The sequence below is a fragment of the Triticum aestivum genome, chromosome 7D (genome assembly GCF_018294505.1).
Source record: "Triticum aestivum cultivar Chinese Spring chromosome 7D, IWGSC CS RefSeq v2.1, whole genome shotgun sequence".
Classification (NCBI taxonomy): domain Eukaryota; kingdom Viridiplantae; phylum Streptophyta; class Magnoliopsida; order Poales; family Poaceae; genus Triticum; species Triticum aestivum.
In genome coordinates, this window is record NC_057814.1 from 82,497,509 (window position 1) to 82,525,311 (window position 27,803).

The window sequence follows — 27,803 nt, forward strand, 5'->3', positions numbered from 1 at the left end:
GTAGCATGGATATGGTATTTCTACAGAGATGTCGAGGGTTTCACGAGTCTACAAAGTGAATTGGATGTTTTGTTTTCAAGTGCTTTTTATTTCCCAATAGGTGAGTTATTATGTATAGAAACCATGCAAAGCATATTTTAGGTAACCATACAACAGACACAACTTGTTACTTTAATGGTTAAAGCCCTCGTATGTCCACATATAACATATTTTAGTATCAAAGATCCTTGACATCAACATCTGCTAAGGTTTTCTCGTGTCGCTGTCGTCGCCGCCATCTGTGAAATTTAGGTCTTCTCGCCTCCGGCTGCCATCTTAGCGCTGAGAGGTGGGGGGACCTCGGATCTTCAAGATCTTTATGTTCTTCGTCAACTTCCAGTGATCATGATAGTTTTGCGAGAATAAATTTCCTCTCATCCTTTTGGTGGTGCCATGAGGTTTGAGAGTTTTCTGTCCTCGCAGATCCGATTATTCGAATCCGATGAGTTTATGTTGCTGTGTCAAGCTTTTTTTGTTGGTCTGATTCTTTGTTGAGGCAAAATCTTGTATCGACACCACGGTGAGGATATAGTGATTCGGTGGCCTGCACTTCTAGGGGATCATCCCCGGCCCAAGTACGCTCATCGATCAAGGCTTCCCGTCTTTTTGGATGGGCGACTCAAGGCGCTTTCAAAAATCATTATTGGTAATGTTCGTGTGGGTGAAAGAGTGACAACACCGTTGCCCCAGTCCAATTGCAGCTTCTTTACCAAAGTCTCTGGAGTATTTCTTCGAGCAAAGATTGATACCGCGAAGAAGGCGATTTCAAGAGATTTCATTGCAATTCTTAGTCATAGGAGTTACTTTGTATTTTCTTCGATTTTAGGTCCAAATCAGTATACCTGTAATTGTTATGAGTATGAATAAAGTTACAGGTGTTTCTAAAAAAATATTTCAGTATCTATGGCATGAGGGTCTACATCTAGTTTAACATTATTTTTGCAAGAATACATGAAAAACATTTTCTTGAACATGTATCTTACCACTTGAAAAAGGTGTAAAAAACGACAGAGTAAAACATGTAATGATGCATGTACTTCACAAAAAGGTAGTCGATTTTGCTAAATTTAAGTTGACTAGGAATTTCTTAAGTGAGAATGTGCAAAATGTACTTCCTATAGTAAGATAAAGTTTCACTTTCTTAAGTCATTTGTAACTTAAGAAAATCTATGTCGATTTTTTGAATGGTCGAGTTTTCCCACCCGAATAAATTACCACTCAAATGGCCATAACGCCAAGAGATTGATCCAGTTTATAAGGAAAAATGGATCGAAAACCTGAACAAGTTGGCCCGTTTATGAGGGAAACCGGGCCATAAACCGCACAAATAACAAGATAAAAGAAGATGAGAAAAAGACACATGGATGAACCCAAAAAGATGGATTAGCAATTCATGTGTACCCACATTATATACATGCAACTTTATCTATCTTTCACGTTTTTTTTAAAAGGGGGAGCTCCCTGGCCTCTGCATCAGAACGATGCATACGGCCACCTTAATAAAAAGAAAATAGGTTCAAAAAAAGGTCTTAAAGTCTCGAAAAAGTAAAGAAAAGCTCACAAAGAGCCAAATAAAAAAGCCAAAAAAGCCACAACCGGCTGGCACAAGTAAGATAGGAAAACTAATTGCCTATCCTATTACATGAACGCCATCCAAACCGGTTGAATATATCCCGTGCTACCATCTCCCACCGGATAGATTCAGTAACCAAACGCTCCCTGGCCTCCGTCGGAGTGAGTAGCGACCACGTACGGATCAACGCAGTGGCCCGGAAGATAACCTGCAGAAAATGAATATTTGATGTTCTGTTAAAGACCAAATCATTTCTGCAGTTCCAGACTGCCCACAATAAAGCACATACTCCTACGCGAATGTGGCTCGCTGTTTCGGACTCTATCCCATTAAGCCACGTTCCAAATAACGTGCTTACAGAACTCGGAGGAGTAATGTTAAAAGCTATGTGCACCGTCCGCCATAGAACCTTGGCCAACGGGCAATCCAGAAAGAGGTGTTCGATAGTTTCATCCCGATCACAAAAGCTACACCTAGTAGGTCCTGTCCAGTTACTCTTTGCCAGATTGTCCTTAGTTAAGATGACTTGTTTATGTACAAACCACATAAACACTTTAATTTTCAACGGAACCTTGACTTTCCAAACATATTTGGAACTAGGAATGGAGCTAGAATTGATAACATCAAGATACATTGATTTAACTATAAACTCCCCAGTCCTAGTAAGCTTCCAGCGCAACTGATCGGGTTGTTGAGACAGCTGAACCTCCATCAGTCTACTCACTAAATGGAGCCACGCTTCCCAACGATTGCCAACTAGCGTTCTTCTGAATTGAATATTAAGGGGGACGGACTGAAGTACCGTTGCAACGTAAGCATCGCGTCGTTGAACAATACTATAAAGAGACGGGTATTGAAGCGTGAGGGGTGTCTCTCCTAGCCAAGTATCCTCCCAGAATCACGTGTTGGCGCCATTTCCGATAATAAACATTGTCCTATTGAAAAATGTTGATTTAACTCTCATGAGCCCTTTCCAAAAAGGCGAGTCCGTCGGCCTCGCTGTCACCTGGGACAAAGTTTCGGAATGAAGATACTTACTACGGAGAATCTGCGCCCATGTGGACTCAGTCTCAAAAGATAACTTATACAGCCACTTGCTGAGAAGACATCTGTTCTTGACTTCAAGATTTTCAATGCCAAGACCCCTTGGTCTTTTGGTCGACGAATGATATCCCATTTGGCGAGTCTGTATTTTCTTTTTAGCTCATCACTCTGCCAGAAGAAACGGGATCGATAGAAGTCCAGCCTTTTCCTTACTCCAATTGGAACCTCGAAAAAAGACAAGAGAAACATATGTTGGGGAACGTAGCAATAATTCAAAATTTCCCTATGTGTCACCAAGATCAATCTAGGAGATGCTAGCAACGAGAGAGAGGGAGTGCATCTTCATACCCTTGAAGATCGCTAAGCGGAAGCGTTACAAGAATGCGGTTGATGGAGTCGTACTCGCGGCGATTCAAATCGCGGAAGATCCGATCTAGCGCCGAACGGACGGCGCCTCCGCGTTCAACACACGTACAGCCCGGGGACGTCTCCTCCTTCTTGATCCAGCAAGGGGAGAGGAGAAGTTGAGGGAGAACTCCAGCAGCATGAAGGCGTGGTGGCGATGGAGCTCGTGGTTCTCCGGCAGAGATTTGCTAAGCACTACGGAGGAGGAGGAGCAATTGGAGGAGGAGAGGGCTGCGCCAGGGAAGGGGTGCGGCTGCCCTCTCTCTCCCTCACTCATATAGGGGGAAGGGGGGTGGAGGAGGAGCCCTAGGGTTCCCTAGGGGAGGGGCGGCGGCCACAGGGGAAACCCTAGATGGGTTTGGGCGCCCCCACCCCTAGGAAACTTGCCCCCCAAGCCGGGAGGGGTGGCTGCCCTAGGGGAGGCGCCCCCACCTCTCCACATTACGTGAGATGGGGTGGGAGGGGAGAACAGCCCCTTAGTGGGCTGATGTGCCCCCTCCCCTTGGCCCATAAGGCCCCCCAACGCTTGTCGGGGCCTCCGAAACCCCTTTCGGACACGCTGGTCGTCACCCGGTACCCCCGGAACAATTCCGGACTCCAATACCCTTCGTCCAATATATCGATCTTCACCTCCAGACCATTCCGGAGTTCCTCGTCACGTCCGGGATCTCATCCGGGACTCTGAACAACCTTCGGTAACCACATACTATTTCCCATAACAACTCTAGCGTCACCGAACCTTAAGTGTGTAGACCCTACGGGTTCGGGAACCATGCAGACATGACCGAGACACCTCTCCGGCCAATAACCAACAGCGGGATCTGGATACCCATATTGGCTCCCACATATTCCACGATGATCTCATCGGATGAACCACGATGTCGGGGATTCAATCAATCCCGTATACAATTCCCTTTGTCCATCGGTATGTTACTTGCCAGAGATTCGATTGTTGGTATCCCTATACCTTGTTCAATCTCGTTACCGGCAAGTCTCTTTACTCGTTCCGTAACGCATGATCCCGCGACTAACTCCTTAGTCACATTGAGCTCATTATGATGATGCATTACCGAGTGGGCCCAAAGATACCTCTCCGTCACATGGAGTGACAAATCCCAGTCTCGATTCGTGCCAACCCAACAGACACTTTCGGAGATACCTGTAGTGCACCTTTATAGTCATCCAGTGACGTTGTGACGTTTGATACACCCAAAGCATTCCTACGGTATCCGGGAGTTGCACAATCTCATGGTCTAAGGAAACGATACTTGACATTAGAAAAGCTCTAGCAAACGAACTACACGATCTTGTGCTATGCTTAGGATTGGGTCTTGTTCATCACATCATTCTCCCAATGATGTGATCCTGTTATCAACGACATCCAATGTCCATGGTCAGGAAACCATGACCATCTATTGATCAACGAGCTAGTCAACTAGAGGCTCACCAGGGACACATTACGATCTATGTATTCACACATGTATTACGGTTTCTGGTTAATACAATTATAGCATGGACAATAGACAATTATCATGAACAAGGAAATATAATAATAATCGTTTTATTATTGCCTCTAGGGCATATTTCCAACAACATAGGCATACTCGTGAGAACCGAATTAATAAGAATTAATCGGCCTCCGTATGACATGAGCTCGCCCTTCCAGTAACTCAGTTTCTTCTCAAATCGATCCTCGATGCACTTCCATTCTCTGTTTGTCAGCTTACGATGGTGAATTGGTATACCTAAATACGTAAAAGGTAAAGTCCCCAATTCGCACCCAAACAATTGCTTATAAGCCTCTTGTTCGTCATTGGCTCTTCCAAAACAGAACAATTTGCTTTTATGAAAGTTAATCTTTAACCCGGTCAATTGTTCAAATAAGCATAACACCAGCTTCATATTTCTCGCTTTCGCCAAGTCATGCTCCATAAAGATGATCGTATCATTGGCATACTGTAGGATAGAGACACCTCCATCCACTAGGTGAGGCACCAGGCCCCCCACCTGACCAGCCTCCTTGGCCCTTCCTATTAGAATTGCCAACATATCAACTACAATGTTGAACAAAATAGGAGACATCGGGTCACCTTGTCTCAGGCCCTTATGTGTCTGGAAATAATGACCTATGTCGTCGTTCACTTTAAATCCAACACTCCCTTTTTGTGTGAAAGATTCTACCTGGCGTCGCCAGGCTTCATCGAAACCTTTCATGCGTAAGGCCTGTTGAAGGAAAGGCCATTTGACTTTATCGTACGCCTTCTCGAAATCCACCTTGAAAACCACTCCATCTAGTTTTTTCATGTGAATTTCATGGAGCGTTTCATGAAGGACCACAACCCCTTCTAGGATGTTTCTGTCTGGCATGAAAGCTGTTTGGGAGTGCTGCACCACAGAATGCGCAATCTGCGCACTACAAATAAAATACACTTCCGTGATGATACGTGTTTGTCACAGTAGGTCGCATTTTTTGTCATGCATGTACATCCATGACAATTTTATGGCAGAATCAAGATAGTCATACCTGTGCTATCGTAGAAGTGTTCCATGACATTACCAAAATTATCATCATGGAAGTGTCCACTTCCATGACGATAAATCACGCGTCACATAAGTGCTTTCGTCAAGGGTGACCGACACGTGGCATTCACCGTAACGGAACACCGTTAAGCTATCGGGTCCGGTTTTGGATCCGATAACCCGCTAACAGCCCCGACCAATGGGGATTTTCCACGTGTAAAATCATCATTGGCTGGAGGAAACACGTGTCGGCTCACCATTGGGACAGATGTCATCCACTCATTGGACAGAAGGCGCCTATGATACGTCGACACGTGGCACGACCCAACAGAGGCCCATTCCTATGAAAAGGCCGGCCCGTTTGACTTGGTCAAAAGGTGGCGGGCCGGCCCACGGAAAGCCTGTTAACGGCATGTTCGCATATAGCCCATTTACAGCCCGCTAACCCAGGGCCCGTTACGACCTATCCGAATTAGGCCCAGTAGCGTCATCTGGGCCGTCCAATATGATTCTAGCCCATTTTAAGTTCCGGCCCATATATGGTCCATGACGTCTTTCGGCCCAGATGAGGCCCTTTGTAACTCTTGGCCCATTAACGGCCCATGGTGAAACTGGCCCGTAATGAACAGTGTATCACTTTATACCCATTAACGGCCCATTAATCCATTGGGCGTTTGCAGCCCATGTTATCTTTCGGCCTTCTCAAGGCCCATTTATTCTTGGGCTCATTTCCAGCATTCGGTTACTTACGTCCCGTTACTGCCATTTTCTGCTTGTGGGCCAAATTCAGCCCGTGGTTACGGTCGGCCCGTTTGTGGCCCGTTAATACGTTGGGCCGTTTTCATAGCGTCATCAAATATGGCCTATTAACGATGGCCCGTTATGGTCGGCCCATGAACGGACGACTCCAACTCTAGCCCGTTTACGGCCATAATGCAGTCTGTTTTTGGCCCATGTTTAGCCAATCGATCATACGGCACGTCTAAGGCCCATTGATGATACGGTCCGTAGAAGGCCCATTGTTTCTACGGACCGTAGAAGGCCCATTGTTTCTACGCCCCGTAGGAAGCCCAGCGTCACTACAGTAAACATGTAGACCATGGCCTGTTAAAGGCTGGAAACTACTATAGGTTTAGACCTGCTAATGGCCCAAGATGATTATAGGCCCACGTTTTGGCCCATATGAGTAACGAGTCGGCCTGAAGACCGACAACACTGAGATCCACTAAACTTTCCAGCCTAAATTACAGCATACCGACCAAAGAATAAACCTAGATTATACAACAAAGACATTACGACATATTAGGAATCAAAGTTCGCTACTCGGTGATAATAAAGCGCAACATGACCGCGGATTACATACACTGGGCATCAAAGGTCGCCACCAGTGCATATAAACGCGCCGACAAAAGAATATACAAAACTGAGAGCACTTCAGAAGGCACTAGACCTGGCAAGCTCGGGCCCCTGCAAGCAGCCGAACAAGCTGATGAGACCTTAGTTGTGTCAACGATAGATGCTTCATCCCTAGCTGTATGGCACCATAGTGCGCAAGGCAGTCCCCTGACATCTTCATTACATCTTTGACTTCAAGTCGGAGCTGAGCTGAAGCAAGCCTTTCCGCTTTAAGTTGAGACTGAAGAAGTCGAACTGATTGAGGCAGCGACTGCACAGAGGTTGTCTCACACCTGCTGGTGAGTAGCTTCAACTCACTGTCTTCATCAAGACAGGATCTTGGGGTCATCTCGCTATCCTCAAGATGGTTTGGCTCACTATCTTTCCTAAAGTTCTGCCTGGCATAAGAGATACGACTCTGAAAGAGAAACAAGGAGACACGTAACAGGTTTCACAATTATATAAGCAAATAAATGGATCTGTTCTGCATAAGGAACATGTTTTTACAACTACAATTTAAAACTGGTAGTTGTTGCAAACATCCAATCAGATGTAAACAGCAGTGGAGGAAATGATGCCTATCCAAATCTATACTAGAACAAAGTTTGAAGGCTTGAGAAGGATGAACTTACATTACATGTTAACACGGTCTGGACAAAGCCCTTCTCCATGTTGATGGAAAGATAATTCAATAAATTCCCCGAAGAAAAATCTTTATAAGCGTTGCCATTATTCTACATTTTGCAAAGAGTAAATATAGATCAAATAATATTGGAAGAAATAGAGGATAATGAAGCTCAGGTGCAGACTGATGATACATAAGCAAATAGCAATTAATTAAGTACAGCGTTACAAGGCAAAAGGTACTGACAAGAGGAATGCAGACATCAACGTGTGCAGTGGCATTGGCTTTATTCAACATTTTGGTAAGAGTAAATGTAGATATGATAATTTGGAGAAAGTGGAGGGCAGGGCAGATAAGATGCAGAGTAATGCTAGACAATCAACTATCTCGCGATGCATGTACAGTAATACCACCACCGTCCGTTATTAGTTGTCGCTCAAATGGATGTATCTAGCACTATTAAGTTCTAAATACATCCAATTGATCAAAAATTAATTCGATACAGAGGGAGTACATGACAACAGGTACTTACATGAGCAATCCAAAACTTCATAACTATTGTGTTAATTCTACATTTATCTAAGAGTAAATATAGATCTTATAATTTCAAGCAAAGGGAGGATAAAGAAGCGAACATTTACAGTGATGCTACATAATCAAACAGCAATGAGTGTAAGTATGCTGACAAAGCGCAAGAGGTACTGACAAGAGCAATGCAGAGCCCAGCATTGTCGTGAGATCCTATGATCCTTTGAGCAAGGAGATTCATCTGAAATTAGTTTTCATACAAGAGAGAAGGTAAGGCACATGCAGAACTTTAGGAGTTCAAATTTTGAATTGATATCATAGACAGTACCTGACGCTGGGCTGTCAGCAGTTCTAATAGGGGTTTGGCCACTGGAGTAGGGGTAAAGTCTGTTATAGTTGGGCCTGTGTTTTCTGTGGCTGCTGATCTATCTGATTTAACAGGTATCACTGCCTTTTCCAAATACCTAGTTTGTACTCCTTGAGGATCTGCAATCACTCTCTTCCTTTTGGACATCTATTACGAAAGAACAACATTTGACTGGAAAAACATAGTATGACGACACATGGAATAGGTACAAAAAATGGATAGGTATGGCATATACTCATATATGATGCTTAAACTAAGCAGATGGTGTAACAAAGTAGAAGTAATGCAAGAGGTCAGATGCAAAATATGTGCGACCAATACAACCTTGCCAAGTTAGAGCATGCACCTTGATGGGTGAATAAGATAGGTCATCCTCCACCATGCCAAGTTTGTTAGCCAGTGGATCATTCCGCAATATCCCTCTCGTGCGCCCATTCTCATATTCATTTTGATAATGTTCAATACTTGACATGCATGAAAACATAAAAACAAGTGAGATTATCTTTGTAATGCAGAAGTGATTCTAATCCAATACTTCCTCCCTGTAAACCCCTTTGTGCTATCTCTGCAACTTCTAAGAGGTGCCATGCATGCTGTAATTTGGTGTGTGCATTAATATAATGTGTCCTACTACTCAAAATATGAGAGCTCCAGAAGTGATGATACTTCGCACATGACAGCTTCAACATATAGTAAAGGAGAACAAGTCGACCTGACCTGACAGATTCAAAATATACTAAGGGAGAATAACTCGACCTGACCAGTCAACTGCAAGAGAAGAGGACCATCTTAAGGAAGAGCAGAAGAGCAAGCAGACTGAAGATATTACAAGTCTTTCTATACAATGTCGGTTGGCCACCCATGATGAACCAGAGCGCACAGAGAAATACTATTCCTTCCGGTCCCTCCATATGTGGCTCACGTGCATTTCGAAACTAAAGTAGGAACATTTAGCTGACCAATTAAACATCTCTCAGTTTTACTAATATCAGCATAATATCATATTCGAATTTGTACAACTAAGCTATGGGTGGAGCAGTGCTATTACGACACGAACCACGTAGGCTGATCGTGGTCATCGTAAAATGGGGAAACCGTAAGCATGATGAGTATAGTGTTGACCGTGGCAGTGGGATGGCAGATCTGAAGCTGCAAACCGCGCAAAGGGTAGTTAGCAACCGATATTTGCTTTGAAGTAACAACTAAGATTTGGTATGAACAAGAAAGTACAGTCAACAAGTGACAAAGAAATGCAATTCTGTTGTCTCTCTATATGTCACGACATGCATTTGGAAACTCAAGTGGGACCTTTAGCTAACCAATTAAATGTGTCTGTTAACTAATATCAGTATCATATCACAATCATATTTTAACAACTAAGCTTTGGAATTTTGAGTGTTGTGTTGTTTAGCTTGAAGGGTGGAGTAATGCTAGTATGACAGAAAGCACCTACGCAGATCATAGTAGAGTAGATAAAAGGGGAAAACCCTAAGCATCAAGAGTAAAATCAGGAAAGTGGAACTAGCTGGACCAGTGGGTGGCGCACATGCTTTTCGAAACGAATATAGGAACATTAGGTGACCAATTAAACGTTCTCTGTTTTAGTAATATGAGCATCATATCAGATTCGTATTTCAACACGTAAGCTTTGGAATTATGAGTGGCATGTTGTTTCGCTTGATGGGTTGAGGTCTTGAGGAGCAGTGCTAGCACGACACGAAGCAGGGAAGCACCTACGATGATGGTACTGAATATAAAGGGGGGAAACCATAAGCTTTACGAGTACAGTGACCGTGACATGGCGGATCTGAAGGTGCAAACCGGACAAAGCTACTTCGCAACCAATGTTTGCATTCAACTAGCCACTACGATTTGGTACGGACAAGAAAAGTACAATAAACAATTTAAGATCTATTTTCCGGGTGAGATCAATAACTTAAGCACATATGGAAGAGTACCACCTCTCTTGCGACGCCGTGTAGGCCCCTGCTGATACGTTGAGGGTGCTGCGGGTGCGATGGCTGTCGGCGGCGGGGAAGAAGACTTTAGATGGCAGACGGCCGGGTTGGGGGATAAATCCGGTTGCCGTGGACGAGGCGGTCGTAGGAGCGGCAACGGCAAAGTGGACGACGGCGCCGATGAAGCGAGACGACGCGATGGAAGGATCCTGGTCCGGCGCCGTGGATGAGAGACGTCCATCTCTTGCAGTGGACAACGGGGCAGGGGTAGCGGCTCCGGCAAGGTGGAGGACGGGGTGGCGGACGGAGGAGGTTGGCCGCAGTGGGGAGGTTGTCGTGGCGCCGACGGTGTATGAATGGGGAAATGGAGGGGTAGGGGGGATCTCAAACTTTGGGACGCGCTTGTCTGAAATGTGGGAAAGTTACGAACTTATCCCCCGTTTAAAATTTCGAACATCATGTCGGTTGGGGATAGGACGGTAATCTCGCATCTCCCAAATATTTGTCGGTAACGATTTCGGGCGAGGAGAGGGTGTTTTTCCGCCCACGGTTGGCGCCCACGATGTATGAACGGGGCTGACAGGTAGGGCGGTTGTGTCACATCTGAGGGAAGTTACACATCTGCCCCTATTTAAAATATTAGACTACATCGATATTGGACGAGGAGAGTTTGTTTTGCCGTCCACCGTGGATGAATGGGGAAATGGAGGGAGAGACACATGTCTTTCGGACGAGCTTGAATCAAATGTGTTTTGCCGCCCACGTTTGGCGCCCACCGTGTCTGAATGGGCTCAGAGGCCGTCGTGTCACGTCTGATTGAAGTTACTAGTCTACCCCTATCGACAGCAGTGTAAATCCGGTCGATAAGGATGTCAAATGTCAGGGGTAGACAGTAATTTCCATCTCGCAAACACTTGCTTCGGTCAGCCCACAAATGATAGTGGGTGTTTAGCTGCTTTGTTCAAAACTTGGGAGAATTAGCATTCACGTTTGCCCTGGGCCCTGGCAACTAAATCCAAATCCAATTTTTATTCGATTACAAATATCCACAGATAATTCTACGTTTTGTTATTTATTTCTTCAAAACCACAACAAAGATTTATTCCACCTTTATATATGATTATGATTTAGAAATGTCGTGATCTTTGAATTCAGTAGGTTGGATACACTTTGAGTCAAACAGTTATTTCATCCAATACAATATGCTCACACAAAAAACAGTTCACCTTATGTCAATCATACAAGTACTGAGGATTACCTCGCCTAAAAAATTCGGATCATTACAACACATGGACAACATAGGGGGTCTTACAACATAATCCATTCAGAAACATGACACAACATGCAAGTACAATAATCTAATGACAATTTCAACTGCTATCTAATGAAGAACTGGGATTACCCTGGGCTTCAGATAGCAGAAGCAGCAGGACCTCCTCCATCTTTAAATGCAACATTCTTACTTCCTCCATTTCTTGGGTTGCTTGCATAATGCGTGCAGCTAATTGCATAATTTCCAGCTTCAAGATCGAGATTACCTCATTCATGGCAGCCACACCATCTCTTTCTACCTCTAGTAGAGCCGCAAGAACTACAATATCTGTGCTCAGACTGCTCTCCGGCGGTGTTGCCTCTGAACTGCTACCATCTGGTAACATGGATGGCGCACTGCTTCCACAAATAGATTCTGGGGTTGTACATTGTGTCCTAGTGTGAACGGCATCCTGAAAGGTTTCCGCTGGACATAAGTAAGAGATAGTTATCGCATGATCTAGGCAGTAAGCTTACATGGTAAACGACATACGAATTATTGCCGAGCATGGCAAGCTATATTTAAATGGTTCAAAGCTGCATCAGCCGAAAAGAAATTAAAATGGTAAGATGAAACTAGGGATGTAAGTGGCAAATAAACGACATCCGCCAGTCCCATCTAGTTAGTTTTTGCTAGCTCCCAGGTTCATTTTCCTCAAAAAACAAAAACTCTTTTGAACTATTGATGTCTACTACACAACCTTCTTCTTGTAGACGTTGTTGGGCCTCCAAGTGCAGAGGTTTGTAGGACAGTAGCAAATTTCCCTCAAGTGGATGACCTAAGGTTTATCAATCCGTGGGAGGCGTAGGATGAAGATGGTCTCTCTCAAGCAACCCTGCAACCAAATAACAAAGAGTCTCTTGTGTCCCCAACACACCCAATACAATGGTAAATTGTATAGGTGCACTAGTTCGGCGAAGAGATGGTGATACAAGTGCAATATGGATGGTAGATATAGGTTTTTGTAATCTGAAAATATAAAAACAGCAAGGTAACTAATGATAAAAGTGAGTGTAAACGGTATTGCAATGCTAGGAAACAAGGCCTAGGGTTCATACATTCACTAGTGCAAGTTCTCTCAACAATAATAACATAATTGGATCACATAACTATCCCTCAACATGCAACAAAGAGTCACTCCAAAGTCACTAATAGCGGAGAACAAACGAAGAGATTATGGTAGGGTATGAAACCACCTCAAAGTTATTCTTTCCAATCAATCCGTTGGGCTATTCCTATAAGTGTCACAAACAGCCCTAGAGTTCGTACTAGAATAACACCTTAAGACACAAATCAACCAAAACCCTAATGTCACCTAGATACTCCAATGTCACCTCAAGTATCCGTGGGTATGATTATACGATATGCGTCACACAATCTCATATTCATCTATTCAACCAACACGTAGAACCTCAAAGAGTGCCCCAAAGTCTCTACCAGAGAATCAAGACGAAAACTTGTGCCAACCCCTATGCATAGGTTCATGGGCGGAACCCGCAAGTTGATCACCAAAACATACATCAAGTGAATCAATAGAATAACCCATTGTCACCACGGTTATCCCACGCAAGACATACATCAAGTGTTCTCAAATCCTTAAAGACTCAATCCGATAAGATAACTTCAAAGGGAAAACTCAATCCATTACAAGAGAGTAGAGGGGGAGAAACATCATAAGATCCAACTACAATAGCAAAGCTCGCGATACATCAAGATCGTATCACCTCAAGAACACGAGAGAGAGAGAGATCAAACACATAGCTACTGGTACATACCCTCAGCCCCGAGGGTGAACTACTCCCTCCTCGTCATGGAGAGCGCCGGGATGATGAAGATGGCCACCGGTGAGGGATCCCCCTCCGGCAGGGTGCCGGAACAGGGCCCCGATTGGTTTTTGGTGGCTACAGAGGCTTGCAGCGGCGGAACTCCTGATCTATTCTGTTCCCCGATCGTTTTAGGGTATATGGATATATATAGGCGGAAGAAATACGTCAGGGGAGCCACGAGGGGCCCACGAGGGTGGAGGGCGCGCCTAGGGGGGGTGGGCGCGCCCCCTGCCTCGTGCCTCCCTTGTTGCTTCCTTGACGTGGACTCCAAGTCTCCCGGGTTGCTTTCCTTCCAAAAATAACTTCTCCAGAAGGTTTCATTCCGTTTCGACTCCGTTTGATATTCCTTTTCTTCGAAAACACTGAAACAAGGGAAAAAACAGGAACTGGCACTGGGCTCTGGGTCAATAGGTTAGTCCCAAAAATAATATAAAAGTGTTTAATAAATCCCATAAACATCCAAAACAGATAATATAATAGCATGGAACAATCAAAAATTATAGATACGTTGGATACGTATCAGCATCCCCAAGCTTAATTCCTGCTCGTCCTCGAGTAGGTAAATGATAAAAACAGAATTTTTGATGTGGAATGCTACCTAACATATTTATCAATGTAATTCTCTTTATTGTGGCAAGAATATTCGGATCCATAAGATTCGAGACAAAAGTTTAATATTGACATGAAAATAATAATACTTCAAGCATACTAACAAAGTAATCATGTCTTCTCAAAATAACATGGCCAAAGAAAGCTATCCCTACAAAATCATATAGTCTGGCTATGCTCTATCTTCATCACACAAAATATTTAAATCATGCACAACCCCGATGACAAGCCAAGCAATTGTTTCATACTTTTGACGTTCTCAAACTTTTTCAATCTTCACGCAATACATGAGCGCGAGCAATGGACATAGCACTATATGTGGAATAGAATGGTGGTTGTGGAGAAGACAAAAAGGGAGAAGATAGTCTCACATCAACTAGGCGTATCAACGGGCTATGGAGATGCCCATCAATAGATATCAATGTGAGTGAGTAGGGATTGCCATGCAACGGATGCACTAGAGCTATAAGTGTATGAAAGCTCAACAAAAGAAACTAAGTGGGTGTGCATCCAACTTGCTTGCTCACGAAGACCTAGGGCATTTTGAGGAAGCCCATCATTGGAATATACAAGCCAAGTTCTATAATGAAAAATTCCCACTAGTATATGAAAGTGACAAAATGAGAGACTCTCTATCATGAAGATCATGGTGCTACTTTGAAGCACAAGTGTGGTAAAAGGATAGTAACATTGTCCCTTCTCTCTTTTTCTCTCATTTTTTTATTTTTTTATTTGGGCCTTTCTCTTTTTTTTTCCTTTTTTATGGCCTCTTTTTTCTTTTTCTTTTTTTTATTTTTCGTCCGGAGTCTCATCCCGACTTGTGGGGGAATCATAGTCTCCATCATCCTCTCCTCACTGGGACAATGCTCTAATAATGATGATCATCACACTTTTATTTACTTACAACTCAAGAATTACAACTCGATTCTTAGAACAAAATATGACTCTATATGAATGCCTCCGGCGGTGTACCGGGATGTGCAATGACTCATGAGTGACATGTATGAAAGAATTATGAAAGGTGGCTTTGCCACAAATACGATGTCAACTACATGATCATGCAAAGCAATATGACAATGATGAAGCGTGTCATAATAAACGAAGCGGTGGAAAGTTGCATGGCAATATATCTCGGAATGGCTATGGAAATGCCATGATAGGTAGGTATGGTGGCTGTTTTGAGGAAGGTATATGGTGGGTGTATGATACCGGCGAAAGGTGCGCGGTATTAGAGAGGCTAGCAATGGTGGAGGGATGAGAGTGCGTATAATCCATGGACTCAACATTAGTCATAAAGAACTCACATACTTATTGCAAAAATCTATTAGTTATCGAAAAAAAGTACTACGCGCATGCTCCTAGGGGGATAGATTGGTAGGAAAAGACCATCGCTCGTCCCCGACCGCCACTCATAAGGAAGACAATCAATAAATAAATCATGCTCCGACTTCATCACATAACGGTTCACCATACGTGCATGCTACGGGAATCACAAACTTTAACACAAGTATCTCTCAAATTCACAACTACTCAACTAGCATGACTCTAATATCACCATCTTCATATCTCAAAACAATCATAAAGAATCAAATTTCTCATAGTATTCAATGCACTTTATATGAAAGTTTTTATTATACCCATCGTGGATGCCCATCATATTGGGACTAAATTCATAACCAAAGCAAATTACCATGCTGTTCTAAAGACTCTCAAAATAATATAAGTGAAGCATGAGAGTTCATCTATTTCTTCAAAATAAAACTACCATCGTTCTCTAAAAGATATAAGTGAAGCACTAGAGCAAACAACAAACTACTCCAAAAGATATGAGTGAAGATCAATGAGTAGTCGAATAATTATGCAACTATGTGAAGACTCTCCCATTTTAAGAATTTCAGATCTTGATACTTTATTCAAACAGCAAGCAAAGCAAAAGAAAATAAAATGACGCTCCAAGCAAAACACATATCATGTGGTGAATAAAAATATAGCTCCAAGTAAAGTTACCGATGAACGAAGACGAAAGAGGGGATACCATCCAGGGCATCCCCAAGCTTAGACGCTTGGTTATCCTTGAATATTACCTTGGGGTGCCTTGGGAATCCCCAAGCTTAGGCTCTTTCCACTCCTTATTCCGTAGTCCATCGAATCTTCACCCAAAACTTGAAAACTTCACAACACAAAACTCAACAGAAAACTCATGAGCTCCGTTAGTATAAGAAAATAAATCACCACTTCAAGGTACTGTAATGAACTTATTCTTTATTTATATTGGTGTTAAACCTACTGTATTCCAACTTCTCTATGGTTTATAAACTATTTTACTAGCCATAGATTCATCAAAATAAGCAAACAACACACGAAAACAGAATCTGTCAAAAACAGAACAGTCTGTAGTAATCTGTATCAAACGTATACCTATAAAACTCCAAAAATTCTAAAATAAATTGGTGGACCTGAGGAATTTGCCTAGTAATCATCTGAAAAACGAATCAACTAAATATCACTCTCCAGTAAAAAGTTTTAGCTAATCTCGTGAGCGCTAAAGTTTCTGTTTTTTACAGCATGATCATAAAGACTTCACCCAAGTCTTCCCAAAGGTTCTACTTGGCACAAACACTAACTAAAACACAAAACCACATCTAAACAAAATCTAGATGGATTATTTATTCCTAAACAGAACCAAAAAGCAAGAAACTAAAATAAAATTGGGTTGCCTCCCAACAAGCGCTAACGTTTAACGCCCCTAGCTAAGCATGATGATTTCAATGATGCTCACATAAAAGATAAGAATTGAAACATAAAGAGAGCATAATGAAGAATATGAGTAGCACATTTAATTCTAACCCACTTCCTATGCATAGGGATTTTGTGAGCAAACAACTTATGGGAACAATAATCAACTAGCATAGGAAGGCAAAACAAGCATAACTTTAAAACTTTAAGCACATAGAGAGGAAACTTGATATTATTGCAATTCCTACAAGCATATGTTCCTCCCTCATAATAATTTTCAGTAGCATCATGAATGAATTCAACAATATAACTTTCACATAAAGCATTCTTTTCATGATCTACAAGCATAGAAAATTTACTACTCTCCACATAAGCAAATTTAATCTCATCAACAAGAGTGGGAGCAAACTCAACAAAATAACTATCATGTGATTGAAAATTAAGATCAAGATGACAATTTTCATGGTTATCATTATTCTTTAAAGCATACATGTCATCACAATAATCATCATAGAGAGGAGGCATGCTTTGATCATAGTAAATTTTCTCATCAAAGCTTGGGGGGCTAAACATATCATCTTCATCAAACATAGCATCCCCAAGCTTGTGGCTTTGCATATCATTAGCATCATGGATGTTCAAAGAATTCATACTAATAACATTGCAATCATTCTCATCATTCAAAGATTTAGTGCCAAACATTTTAATGCATTCTTCTTCTAACACTTTGGCACAATTTTTCTTTCCATCATACTCACGAAAGATATTAAAAAGATGAAGCGTATGAGACAAACTCAATTCCATTTTTTGTAGTTTTCTTTTATAGACTAACTAGTGATAAAACAAGAAACAAAAAGATTCAATTGCAAGATCTAAAGATATACCTTCAAGCACTCACCTCCCCGGCAACGGTGCCAGAAACTAGCTTGATGTCTACTACACAACCTTCTTCTTGTAGACGTTGTTGGGCCTCCAAGTGCAGAGGTTTGTAGGACAGTAGCAAATTTCCCTCAAGTGGATGACCTAAGGTTTATCAATCCGTGGGAGGCGTAGGATGAAGATGGTCTCTCTCAAGCAACCCTGCAACCAAATAACAAAGAGTCTCTTGTGTCCCCAACACACCCAATGCAATGGTAAATTGTATAGGTGCACTAGTTCGGCGAAGAGATGGTGATACAAGTGCAATATGGATGGTAGATATAGGTTTTTGTAATCTGAAAATATAAAAACAGCAAGGTAACTAATGATAAAAGTGAGCGTAAACGGTATTGAAATGCTAGGAAACAAGGCCTAGGGTTCATACATTCACTAGTGCAAGTTCTCTCAACAATAATAACATAATTGGATCACATAACTATCCCTCAACATGCAACAAAGAGTCACTCCAAAGTCACTAATAGCGGAGAACAAACGAAGAGATTATGGTAGGGTACGAAACCACCTCAAAGTTATTCTTTCCAATCAATCCGTTGGGCTATTCCTATAAGTGTCACAAACAGCCCTAGAGTTCGTACTAGAATAACACCTTAAGACACAAATCAACCAAAACCCTAATGTCACCTAGATACTCCAATGTCACCTCAAGTATCCGCGGGTATGATTATACGATATGCGTCACACAATCTCAGATTCATCTATTCAACCAACACGTAGAACCTCAAAGAGTGCCCCAAAGTCTCTATCGGAGAATCAAGACGAAAACTTGTGCCAACCCCTATGCATAGGTTCATGGGCGGAACCCGCAAGTTGATCACCAAAACATACATCAAGTGAATCAATAGAATAACCCATTGTCACCACGGTTATCCCATGCAAGACATACATCAAGTGTTCTCAAATCCTTAAAGACTCAATTCGATAAGATAACTTCAAAGGGAAAACTCAATCCATTACAAGAGAGTAGAGGGGGAGAAACATATAAGATCCAACTACAATAGCAAAGCTCGCGATACATCAAGATCGTATCACCTCAAGAACACGAGAGAGAGAGATCAAACACATAGCTACTGGTACATACCCTCAGCCCCGAGGGTGAACTACTCCCTCCTCGTCATGGAGAGCGCCGGGATGATGAAGATGGCCACCGGTGAGGGATCCCCCCTCTGGCAGGGTGCCGGAACAGGGCCCCGATTGGTTTTTGGTGGCTACAGAGGCTTGCAGCGGCGAAACTCCCGATCTATTCTGTTCCCCGATCGTTTTAGGGTATATGGATATATATAGGCGGAAGAAATACGTCAGGGGAGCCATGAGGGACCCACGAGGGTGGAGGGTGTGCCCATGGGGGGTGGGCGCGCCCCCTGCCTCGTGCCTCCCTCGTTGCTTCCTTGACGTGGACTCCAAGTCTCCCGGGTTGCTTTCCTTCCAAAAATAACTTCTCCAGAAGGTTTCATTCCGTTTCGACTCCGTTTGATATTCCTTTTCTTCGAAACACTGAAACAAGGGGAAAAACTGGAACTGGCACTGGGCTCTGGGTCAATAGGTTAGTCCCAAAAATAATATAAAAGTGTTTAATATAGCCCATAAACATCCAAAACAGATAATATAATAGCATGGAACAATCAAAAATTATAGATACGTTGGAGACGTATCAACTACCATACCACTAGTGGACTTTAAGTGGCATTAAACGGGACCCAGTTGACATCCCTAGTTGAAAGGGAGTGTACCACCGCTAAGTTGCCAAGGCATCTAAGCAGTTGAAATAATCCGAGAAAGCACTTAACAGTGTGGCCTCATATAAACTATGAAGACAGTCTTGTGATGAAGTTCAGAGGAAAAGTTAAGGACTCAAATGAACTAGGCATGCATTTCTTTACGATAGTACAACAGGCATTGCTGACATATTGGCCAACTCAGGTATAGCGTAACAAGTAACAAACAAGCATTCAAATCAAGCAATACAGCAAAGCAGACAACTGAACTATTTGTTATTCTGTAGGATTACAGGTTGAGGGCACAAGCCAAGAAAGCAGCCCACACGCATTACATTTCACATGTACTAAAACACACTGGCTTACCATATGTTGCTGTGAAGCCTCACTGCTGTTGCAATGTTCTTTGAAGATATCGTCAGCATCCCGTGGTTGCAAATCTACTTGTTGTAGTTTATTCTGCACCCTCTATTTAGGTAAAATTAATTTTTAATCGCATGCACTAGTTCGAATTGATCATCAATGGTTCACCTAAACTAATGAAAGAAGGGTGTGTGCATACACAACAATATATCTGCTTCCCTCTATTTTTATGCTTGTTCGAGGTGCCAGCCCCAAAAGAACAAATATTTTGCTTCATGGGGTTGGTAGCTCCATAATTAATAGAAGCATCAAATTAGTCATGCAACCTGGGAAGATCAAGAACACACACAAAAGTAATGAACAAAGGCTCATAGCAGTGATGTAATAGCTAGCATCAGAAAATGTAGGGTAAAACGAGCAAAAACCAGCGGAACCACATGCTAGTTTGCTGATGTGTAATTGAGCATAGAGAACATGAAGCAGTTTGATGGAACCAACATGTGGCATCAGAACAACACCATTATCATAAATATAGCATGCAAGAAGTAAAATAGTAGGCGGTGATATCTAGGAAGTACAGTAATACTTAGGACAAAACTAAAGCATATTAACTATATGTGCACTGGTATGTAATTTAGCACATGTAACATGTTCACTGCCAGAAGTATGGCCCTACAGGTGCAAGCAGAATAACGCGTCTCATGAAAAACTGAATGATGCCCTAAAGAAATTCAAAGGTGCGGTGCTTATGCTAAGAAAGTGAACGTAGGCGCCGGCCATTGGATAATAGTACCTGATTCTCGGCGGTGTATGGGTATCGTTGGCATACTTGATAGCTAAGGATCGTCGATGGTGCTCATGTTGTGGTTGAGTTTGGGCCGGCTGTCGCCGTCGCTGAAGCGGCTCCGGTGCTACGGTTGCGGCGCCTGTCGACATACAAGAAAGCTCATATGTGGTAAGTGAACAGTTGCACTATAAAGAGAAAAACCAAAGGAGTATAGATCGAAATAACCTGATGAGGCTGCGGTGTCGGTAAAGCAGTGCCGGTGGAGTTGAATATGGCGTCCGTGGAGCGGGTCCGGTGCAGTGGACGAAGGCTTCGGCGGGCGCGTTGTACAGTGCTTTCGGTGAGGCGGATCTGTTGCGGCGGACGAGGGCTTGTATGAAGGGACAGACGAGGGAGTCAGTGAAGGAAGATCCGGTGCGGTGGACGAGGGCGCCGGTTAAGAAGGTCCGGTGCGGTGGACCATGATGGCGGTCAAGGAGATCTGGAGCGGTGTAGAAGCCAGTCGCTGAAGCGGCTCCGGTGAAGTGGTGAGTTGGCAGTTGGGGGTTCCAAGGTGCGGAAGGTAGATACGTCGGGGTGTGAGGTCCACCGCTGTGGCGGAGGACTAGATTCGGCAGCTTGCCGTGGTTGGGGGGGTCGGGGAGGGGAAGGGGAGGGGCTCTGGGGAAGAATGTTGGGGGCAAAGAGGGGAAAACAATGGAGTTACCAAAGCAGCCCTTTTCCGTTCATGTGGCAGGGGTAAAACAGGAATATCGCAGGGCTAAACTTTCGGGCGCGAGATATTTCGATGTGAGCGGGAAGTTTGAAAGCTTTTGGCGCCTGAAATTATATTATGCTCTTGTACGGCCGACTATGATATCATGGCCGAGAATTTGTTTGTTTTGCACGCAAAAAAAGTGCAAGTTTTGAAAATCAGTGTCTCCAACTCGAAACTTAGATTGTCCATTCAATTCAAATATGGATCATTGATCTACTACAAGCAAATACCATCATATGGTCCAACTCAAATGAAATTCCAAATGTGTTTATCCTAAATATGATGACAAAAGCAAAAATGTGTATGTGTATGAATAAAGTGGATGATTATAAAGTTTGAACATGCCCGTATGTGTATACCTCTAGGTTTGATATATGAATTTGAAATCACAATATCCCGGCTTAAAAATGTACCTCCGTTTAAATGAATTACAAAAGCTAATGATGGAGTCGAATTCCAAAATTCCAATCTTAGGTTTGTAATTCTGGTACATCAAAGTATATCACACATGTTCAAAAGTATCGTTATCTCATAGTCCAAACTGTGAAACAAATTGATCAACCCTGAGTGCACACACTATTGACCATGTATATCTCAATTACGCTAAAGTCCCTCAAATATAGACACCTCACTCTTTATCTGAAGCAACCCCCCCCCCCCCTCGTCGCCCCCCACACACATAGAAGTCGTTCTCTCCCCCAAACACCAACACACGAGCACATTAACACCCCTCTCTCTTCTAAAGTCTGGACCCCAATATAGGTCTCTATCACTTTATCTCTTGGGCATGCACACATCTCTTCCCCCACTCTCTAGCTAGGTCTCCCGGCATCTCTCTTTCCCAAGCACACGCACTATGTAGAGTGTATCTTTCCCATAGACACAAAACGTCGCCCCCAAACGTCTATCTCCCTAGTTATGTGGTTCTCGCACACTCACCTCACACACCACCCCCACTGCAAAACAAGCACACTTTGTCTCCTTGTGCACCACTCTCCTCTTTCTATCTCTCCCACATGCGGACCCGCCCCAGCTCCTCCATGTATACATATATGTCGTGACTCTTTCCATAGCTCCCTAATGTATCATCGTTCTCGATCTCGCACGTTGTTCTCTACACCATCTATTCTAGATCTCTCATGAAGTCCCTATCACACACACGATGACTCGCTTCCCTTGCGTCTCCGTACATAGGCCAATTTCAAACAACATCAACATTGTCTCCTTATCTATACGCCATTTATGGACACAAACGCCCCCTCTCTCGCCCCCTCTCTCTCTCCGTCGCTAGCTCTCTCTCTCTCTCTCTCTCTCTCTCTCTCTCTCTCTCGCTCTCACACCCCTCTCCCACACACAATCGATGTCTCTTCCAAATAGTCTGCTCCCCCCGCCCGCACCCATGCTATCCCGCTACTACACATGTCACACCATTCCCCCTTCCCTTATACTAGGTTTGCATAATTAGTGGTCTCTCTACTCCACATACACACACTCCCTCTCACACACAAACGCGCGCACAAACACACACAGACACGCACAAACACCCATTAATCTAGATCCTCATCTCTCCCCATGTCTGCATGTGTATCTCGCACGCTCACTCTGTAATTATGTATATGTGTCTCCACGTCAACACAAAGCCCCATGTACATGTCTCTCTCTATCCTCCACACACATAGACACAAAGAATCTGTTATCATTGCCTCAGTCTCTAGACATATCACACACGCACACTGTCTTTCTCTCTCGCAAACATGCTCAACAAGGGTTTCCCGTAAATAACTTACCGTCTATTCATCAACAGTCGTGGCAGTATGGCGAACACGAGACGTGAAAAAGAATAAATCTACACGTGCTTAGACCACCTAGTATGACTACTAGGACTAGAGCAAGCCAAAAAGCGCGCCGCCATCACCCCCTCCTTATCGGCGACGGGAAAACCTTTGTTTAACACAGTCGAGAAGTCATTGTGCTAAGGCCTCACATGCTGAGGCGTTGAATAGAATGTAGATGCTAGTTTACGGAAACAAGTATCGATAATACGTTTGTATCTCCATACTTATATTTCTTCTCTTATAAAAAACCGAGTTGGTGATGATGGTACGCGTGCCATCTTGCAATATAGACCGTCCGATCTATATCTGACTGATGGAAATTAAACTAAAAGATACCCGCACCCCTCTCCACATTTGCAGACAAGGCCTTCCCTCGTTCATCCTTATCTCCAACAACCTCATTGTTGAGCAATTAAGAAAGGAAGCCTCTGGAACAAACTGGCCTGGTGGCCGCTGCCGGCGTCATCAATCCCCATGCCTCCGCTCAGTCCGACCACCGATCACCACCACGCCCCACTCCTCTTCACCTTATCTCCTATTTCTCGAGATATTATTAGTTTTTACACATGGGATTACTCCCGCATGGGTCAATCACAACGAGTCCTTTTATAAAAAAAATGCATCTTGATGTTCCGTGCAATGCACGGATCTTGCTAGTACTCCTACAGAAGACTAAGTTGGTGATGATGGTGTGTCTGCCATCCGTCATTTTTAACCATTAGATCAACATCTAACGACTGTGAGGTAAGTTGTTGCCTTTTCTCACAAACATCCCACTTGTCTACCAATTTGCAGAAAAACCCATAATTAGTATCTTAAAACCAACCACATCCCTCCCTGACCTCACCAAAACAGCCCAAGGAATATATTCTAATTGAAACATAATATATCTCTAGTGATATATGTATATCAAAATTAGAGTGTTTTGTATCAAGTTTGTGAATAAGTATTATTCTAATTATGATTCGTTGCAATGCACATGAACATTGCTAGTATTTCCAACCATGCAAAAAAAATTCCCTAGTATTCCATAGTTTCGAGTTTTCCATCAAGATATTAGTCACTCATGGTTGATATTTACTTTCAATCATGTACACATATGCACTATGTAACTAGCCTTGCTTATTGGGTTCCAAAGCTTAACTTTCACTCCTACTTACAATATGTAGAGTATTTAACAAAAACTACCACTTTCAACCAGCCCTAGGAAGAATCTATTGTACAAAAAATAGCAAAAACATACCCAAAATTTCTTAATCCACGCCAAAAACTACTACCTACCGATTAGGTTAGTTTAAACCCATTTATGACAGGGTTGGCCCACACGTCCGTGCTGACGAGGCAGCTTAAACCAACACATTTTGTTTGACCGTTGACACAAGGGACCCACATCTGACCTTCTATCCTGTTATTTCCACTCAAATCATTATTTTTCCTGAACATTACTTCAAACAGTGCTGATGCGTGTTTGTCGGTGGCGCCGGTGATGAGCGAGTTGGCCGCCGCTCCGCCGGACGGGCCGGACACTGCGCTGGCCTCCGCACGGGTTGGCAGGCTGGCCCGAGCGTGACTCACGAGCGAGCAAGCCGCCGCGCTGGCCTTCGCTCGAGCCAGATGGTTGGCATTAGCGTGGCACGCGCGAGCAAGCCGCCGCGCCGCCGTGCCAATCTAGCTAGCAAACCTTGCAGACAAGCAGCTGGACGGAGCTATCTTGGCTAGCTAATGGCTGCGAGTGCCGGACGGAGCTGGCATCCGGGCTGCCGCAAGATGGGTTCCGCACCGCCGGCGGTTTTGACCTCGCCTTCTGCCGGCGGCGGTAGCTGCGTCCCTTGGCCGAGGATGACTAGGTGGACGGGCCGGAGGTAGGAGGTCACTCGGGGATCTTTGTGCAGACTGACATGTAGGTCCCACAAGTCATAACGCCCGGTCGAATAGAAGGCGTTGACTTAATGGGCGACACGGGCCCTGTTTGGATACTCTAAGTCAGAGGTTAGATTCTAACCCTGAACTAACTCTAACCAAAGTGGTGTTTGGATGGCAGGGTTAGATTGACAACAAATGTATCCAAACAGGGCCATGGGTTGAAACGTACCTATAACGGCACTTTGTAGAGTAGTCGTTTCTTGGTAGGGCTGGCTGGTAAGAGCATGTACAATAGTTGATAAGGTAGTCTTATCTTAAGTCTGCCATGTATGCAAGTGGTAGTAGTTTCTTGGCATTATTAGTGGCTTCTTGCATTATTAGGGTTTCTTGTAAGGAACAATGTACTACTAGCGACAAAAGGCGGTTCTAGGCTGCGTTGTACTCCAACGAGTACTACTAGTGGTCGCGGGAGTGTATACCTCGTTTTGTGGGTTCGATCCCGGCCGAACGCACGGCGGTCTTTTTTTAAAATAGTAACTTCGCTGTGAGCCAATATTTTACACGGGTAGTTTGAGTTTTGAAGTCAAACGGACGTGCGACACCACAATCTAGGTGCACTGGATAGCCTAGCCACGTGAACGGGTTTTCCTTCCCAGCATCTCATGGCTCGCGTGCTCGCCCTAGCCGCACCTCACTTGCAGCTTCCTTATCAGCTAGTAGCATATTTAAACTAGCGCTTCCCAATTAAGCCCGAGGAGCCGGAAAAGCCTGACGGGGCATTGGGTGAAGGAAATATGCCCTAGAGGCAATAATAAAGTTATTATTTATTTCCTTATATCATGATAAATGTTTATTATTCATGCTAGAATTGTATTAATCGGAAACATAATACTTGTGTGAATACATAGACAAACAAAGTGTCACTAGTATGCCTCTACTTGACTAGCTCGTTGATCAAAGATGGTTATGTTTCCTAGCCATTGACATGAGTTGTCATTTGATTAACGGGATCACATCATTAGGAGAATGATGTGATTGACCTGACCCATTCCGTTAGCTTAGCACTCGATCATTTAGTATGTTGCTATTGCTTTCTTCATGACTTATACATGTTCCTATGACTATGAGATTATGCAACTCCCATTTACCAGAGGAACACTTTGTGTGCTACCAAACGTCACAACGTAACTGGGTGATTATAAAGGTGCTCTACAGGTGTCTCCGAAGGTACTTGTTGGGTTGGCATATTTCGAGATTAGGATTTGTCACTCCGATTGTCGGAGAGGTATCTCTGGGCCCTCTCGGTAATACACATCACTTAAGCCTTGCAAGCATTGCAACTAATGAGTTTGTTGCGAGATGATATATTACAGAATGAGTAAAGAGACTTGCCGGTAACGAGATTGAACTAGGTATTGAGATACCGACGATCGAATCTCGGGCTAGTAACATACCGATGACAAAGGGAACAACGTATGTTGTTATGCGGTCTGACCGATAAAGATCTTCGTAGAATATGTGGGAGCCAATATGAGCATCCAGGTTCCGCTATTGGTTATTGACCGGAGACGTGTCTCGATCATGTCTACATAGTTCTCGAACCCGTAGGGTCCGCACGCTTAACGTTTCGATGACAGTTATATTATGAGTTTATATGTTTTGATGTACCGAAGGTTGTTCGGAGTCCCGGATGTGATCACGGACATGAGGAGGAGTCTCGAAATGGTCGAGACATAAAGATTGATATATTGGAAGCCTATGTTTGGATATCGGAAGTGTTCCGGGTGAAATCGGGATTTTACCGGAGTACCGGGAGGTTACCGGAACCCCCCGGCAACATAATGGGCCTTAGTGGGCCTAGGTGGAAGAGAGGAGAGGCGGCTAGGGCTGGGCCACGCGCCCCTCCCCCTAGTCCGAATAGGACAAGGAGAAGGGGGCGGCGCCCCCTTCCTTCTTCTCCCTCTCCTCTTTCCCCCCTCCCAAGTCCTAATCCAACTAGGAAAAGGGGGGAGTCTTACTCCCGGTGGGAGTAGGACTCCTCCTGGCGCGCCCCAAGGCTGGCCGCACCTCTCCCCCTTTGATCCTTTATATACGGGGGCAGGGGGGCACCCCATAGACACAACAATTGATCATTGATCTCTTAGCCGCGTGCGGTGCCCCCCTCCACCATATTACACCTCGATAATATCGTAGCAGTGCTTAGGCGAAGCCCTGCGTCGGTAGAACATCATCATCATCACCACACCGTCATGCTGACGAAACTCTCCCTCAACACTCGGCTGGATCGGAGTTCGAGGGACGTCATCGAGCTGAACGTGTGCTGAACTCGGAGGTGCCATACGTTCGGTACTTGATCGGTCGGATCGTGAAGACGTATGACTACATCAACTGCGTTGTGTTAACGCTTCCGCTTTCGGTCTACGAGGATACGTGGACAACACTCTCCCCTCTCATTGCTATGCATCACCATGATCTTGCGTGTGCGTAGGAATTTTTTTGAAATTACTACGTTCCCCAACAGTGGCATCCGAGCCTGGTTTTATGCGTAGATGTCATATGCACGAGTAGAACACAAGTGAGTTGTGGGCGATATAAGTCATACTGCTTACC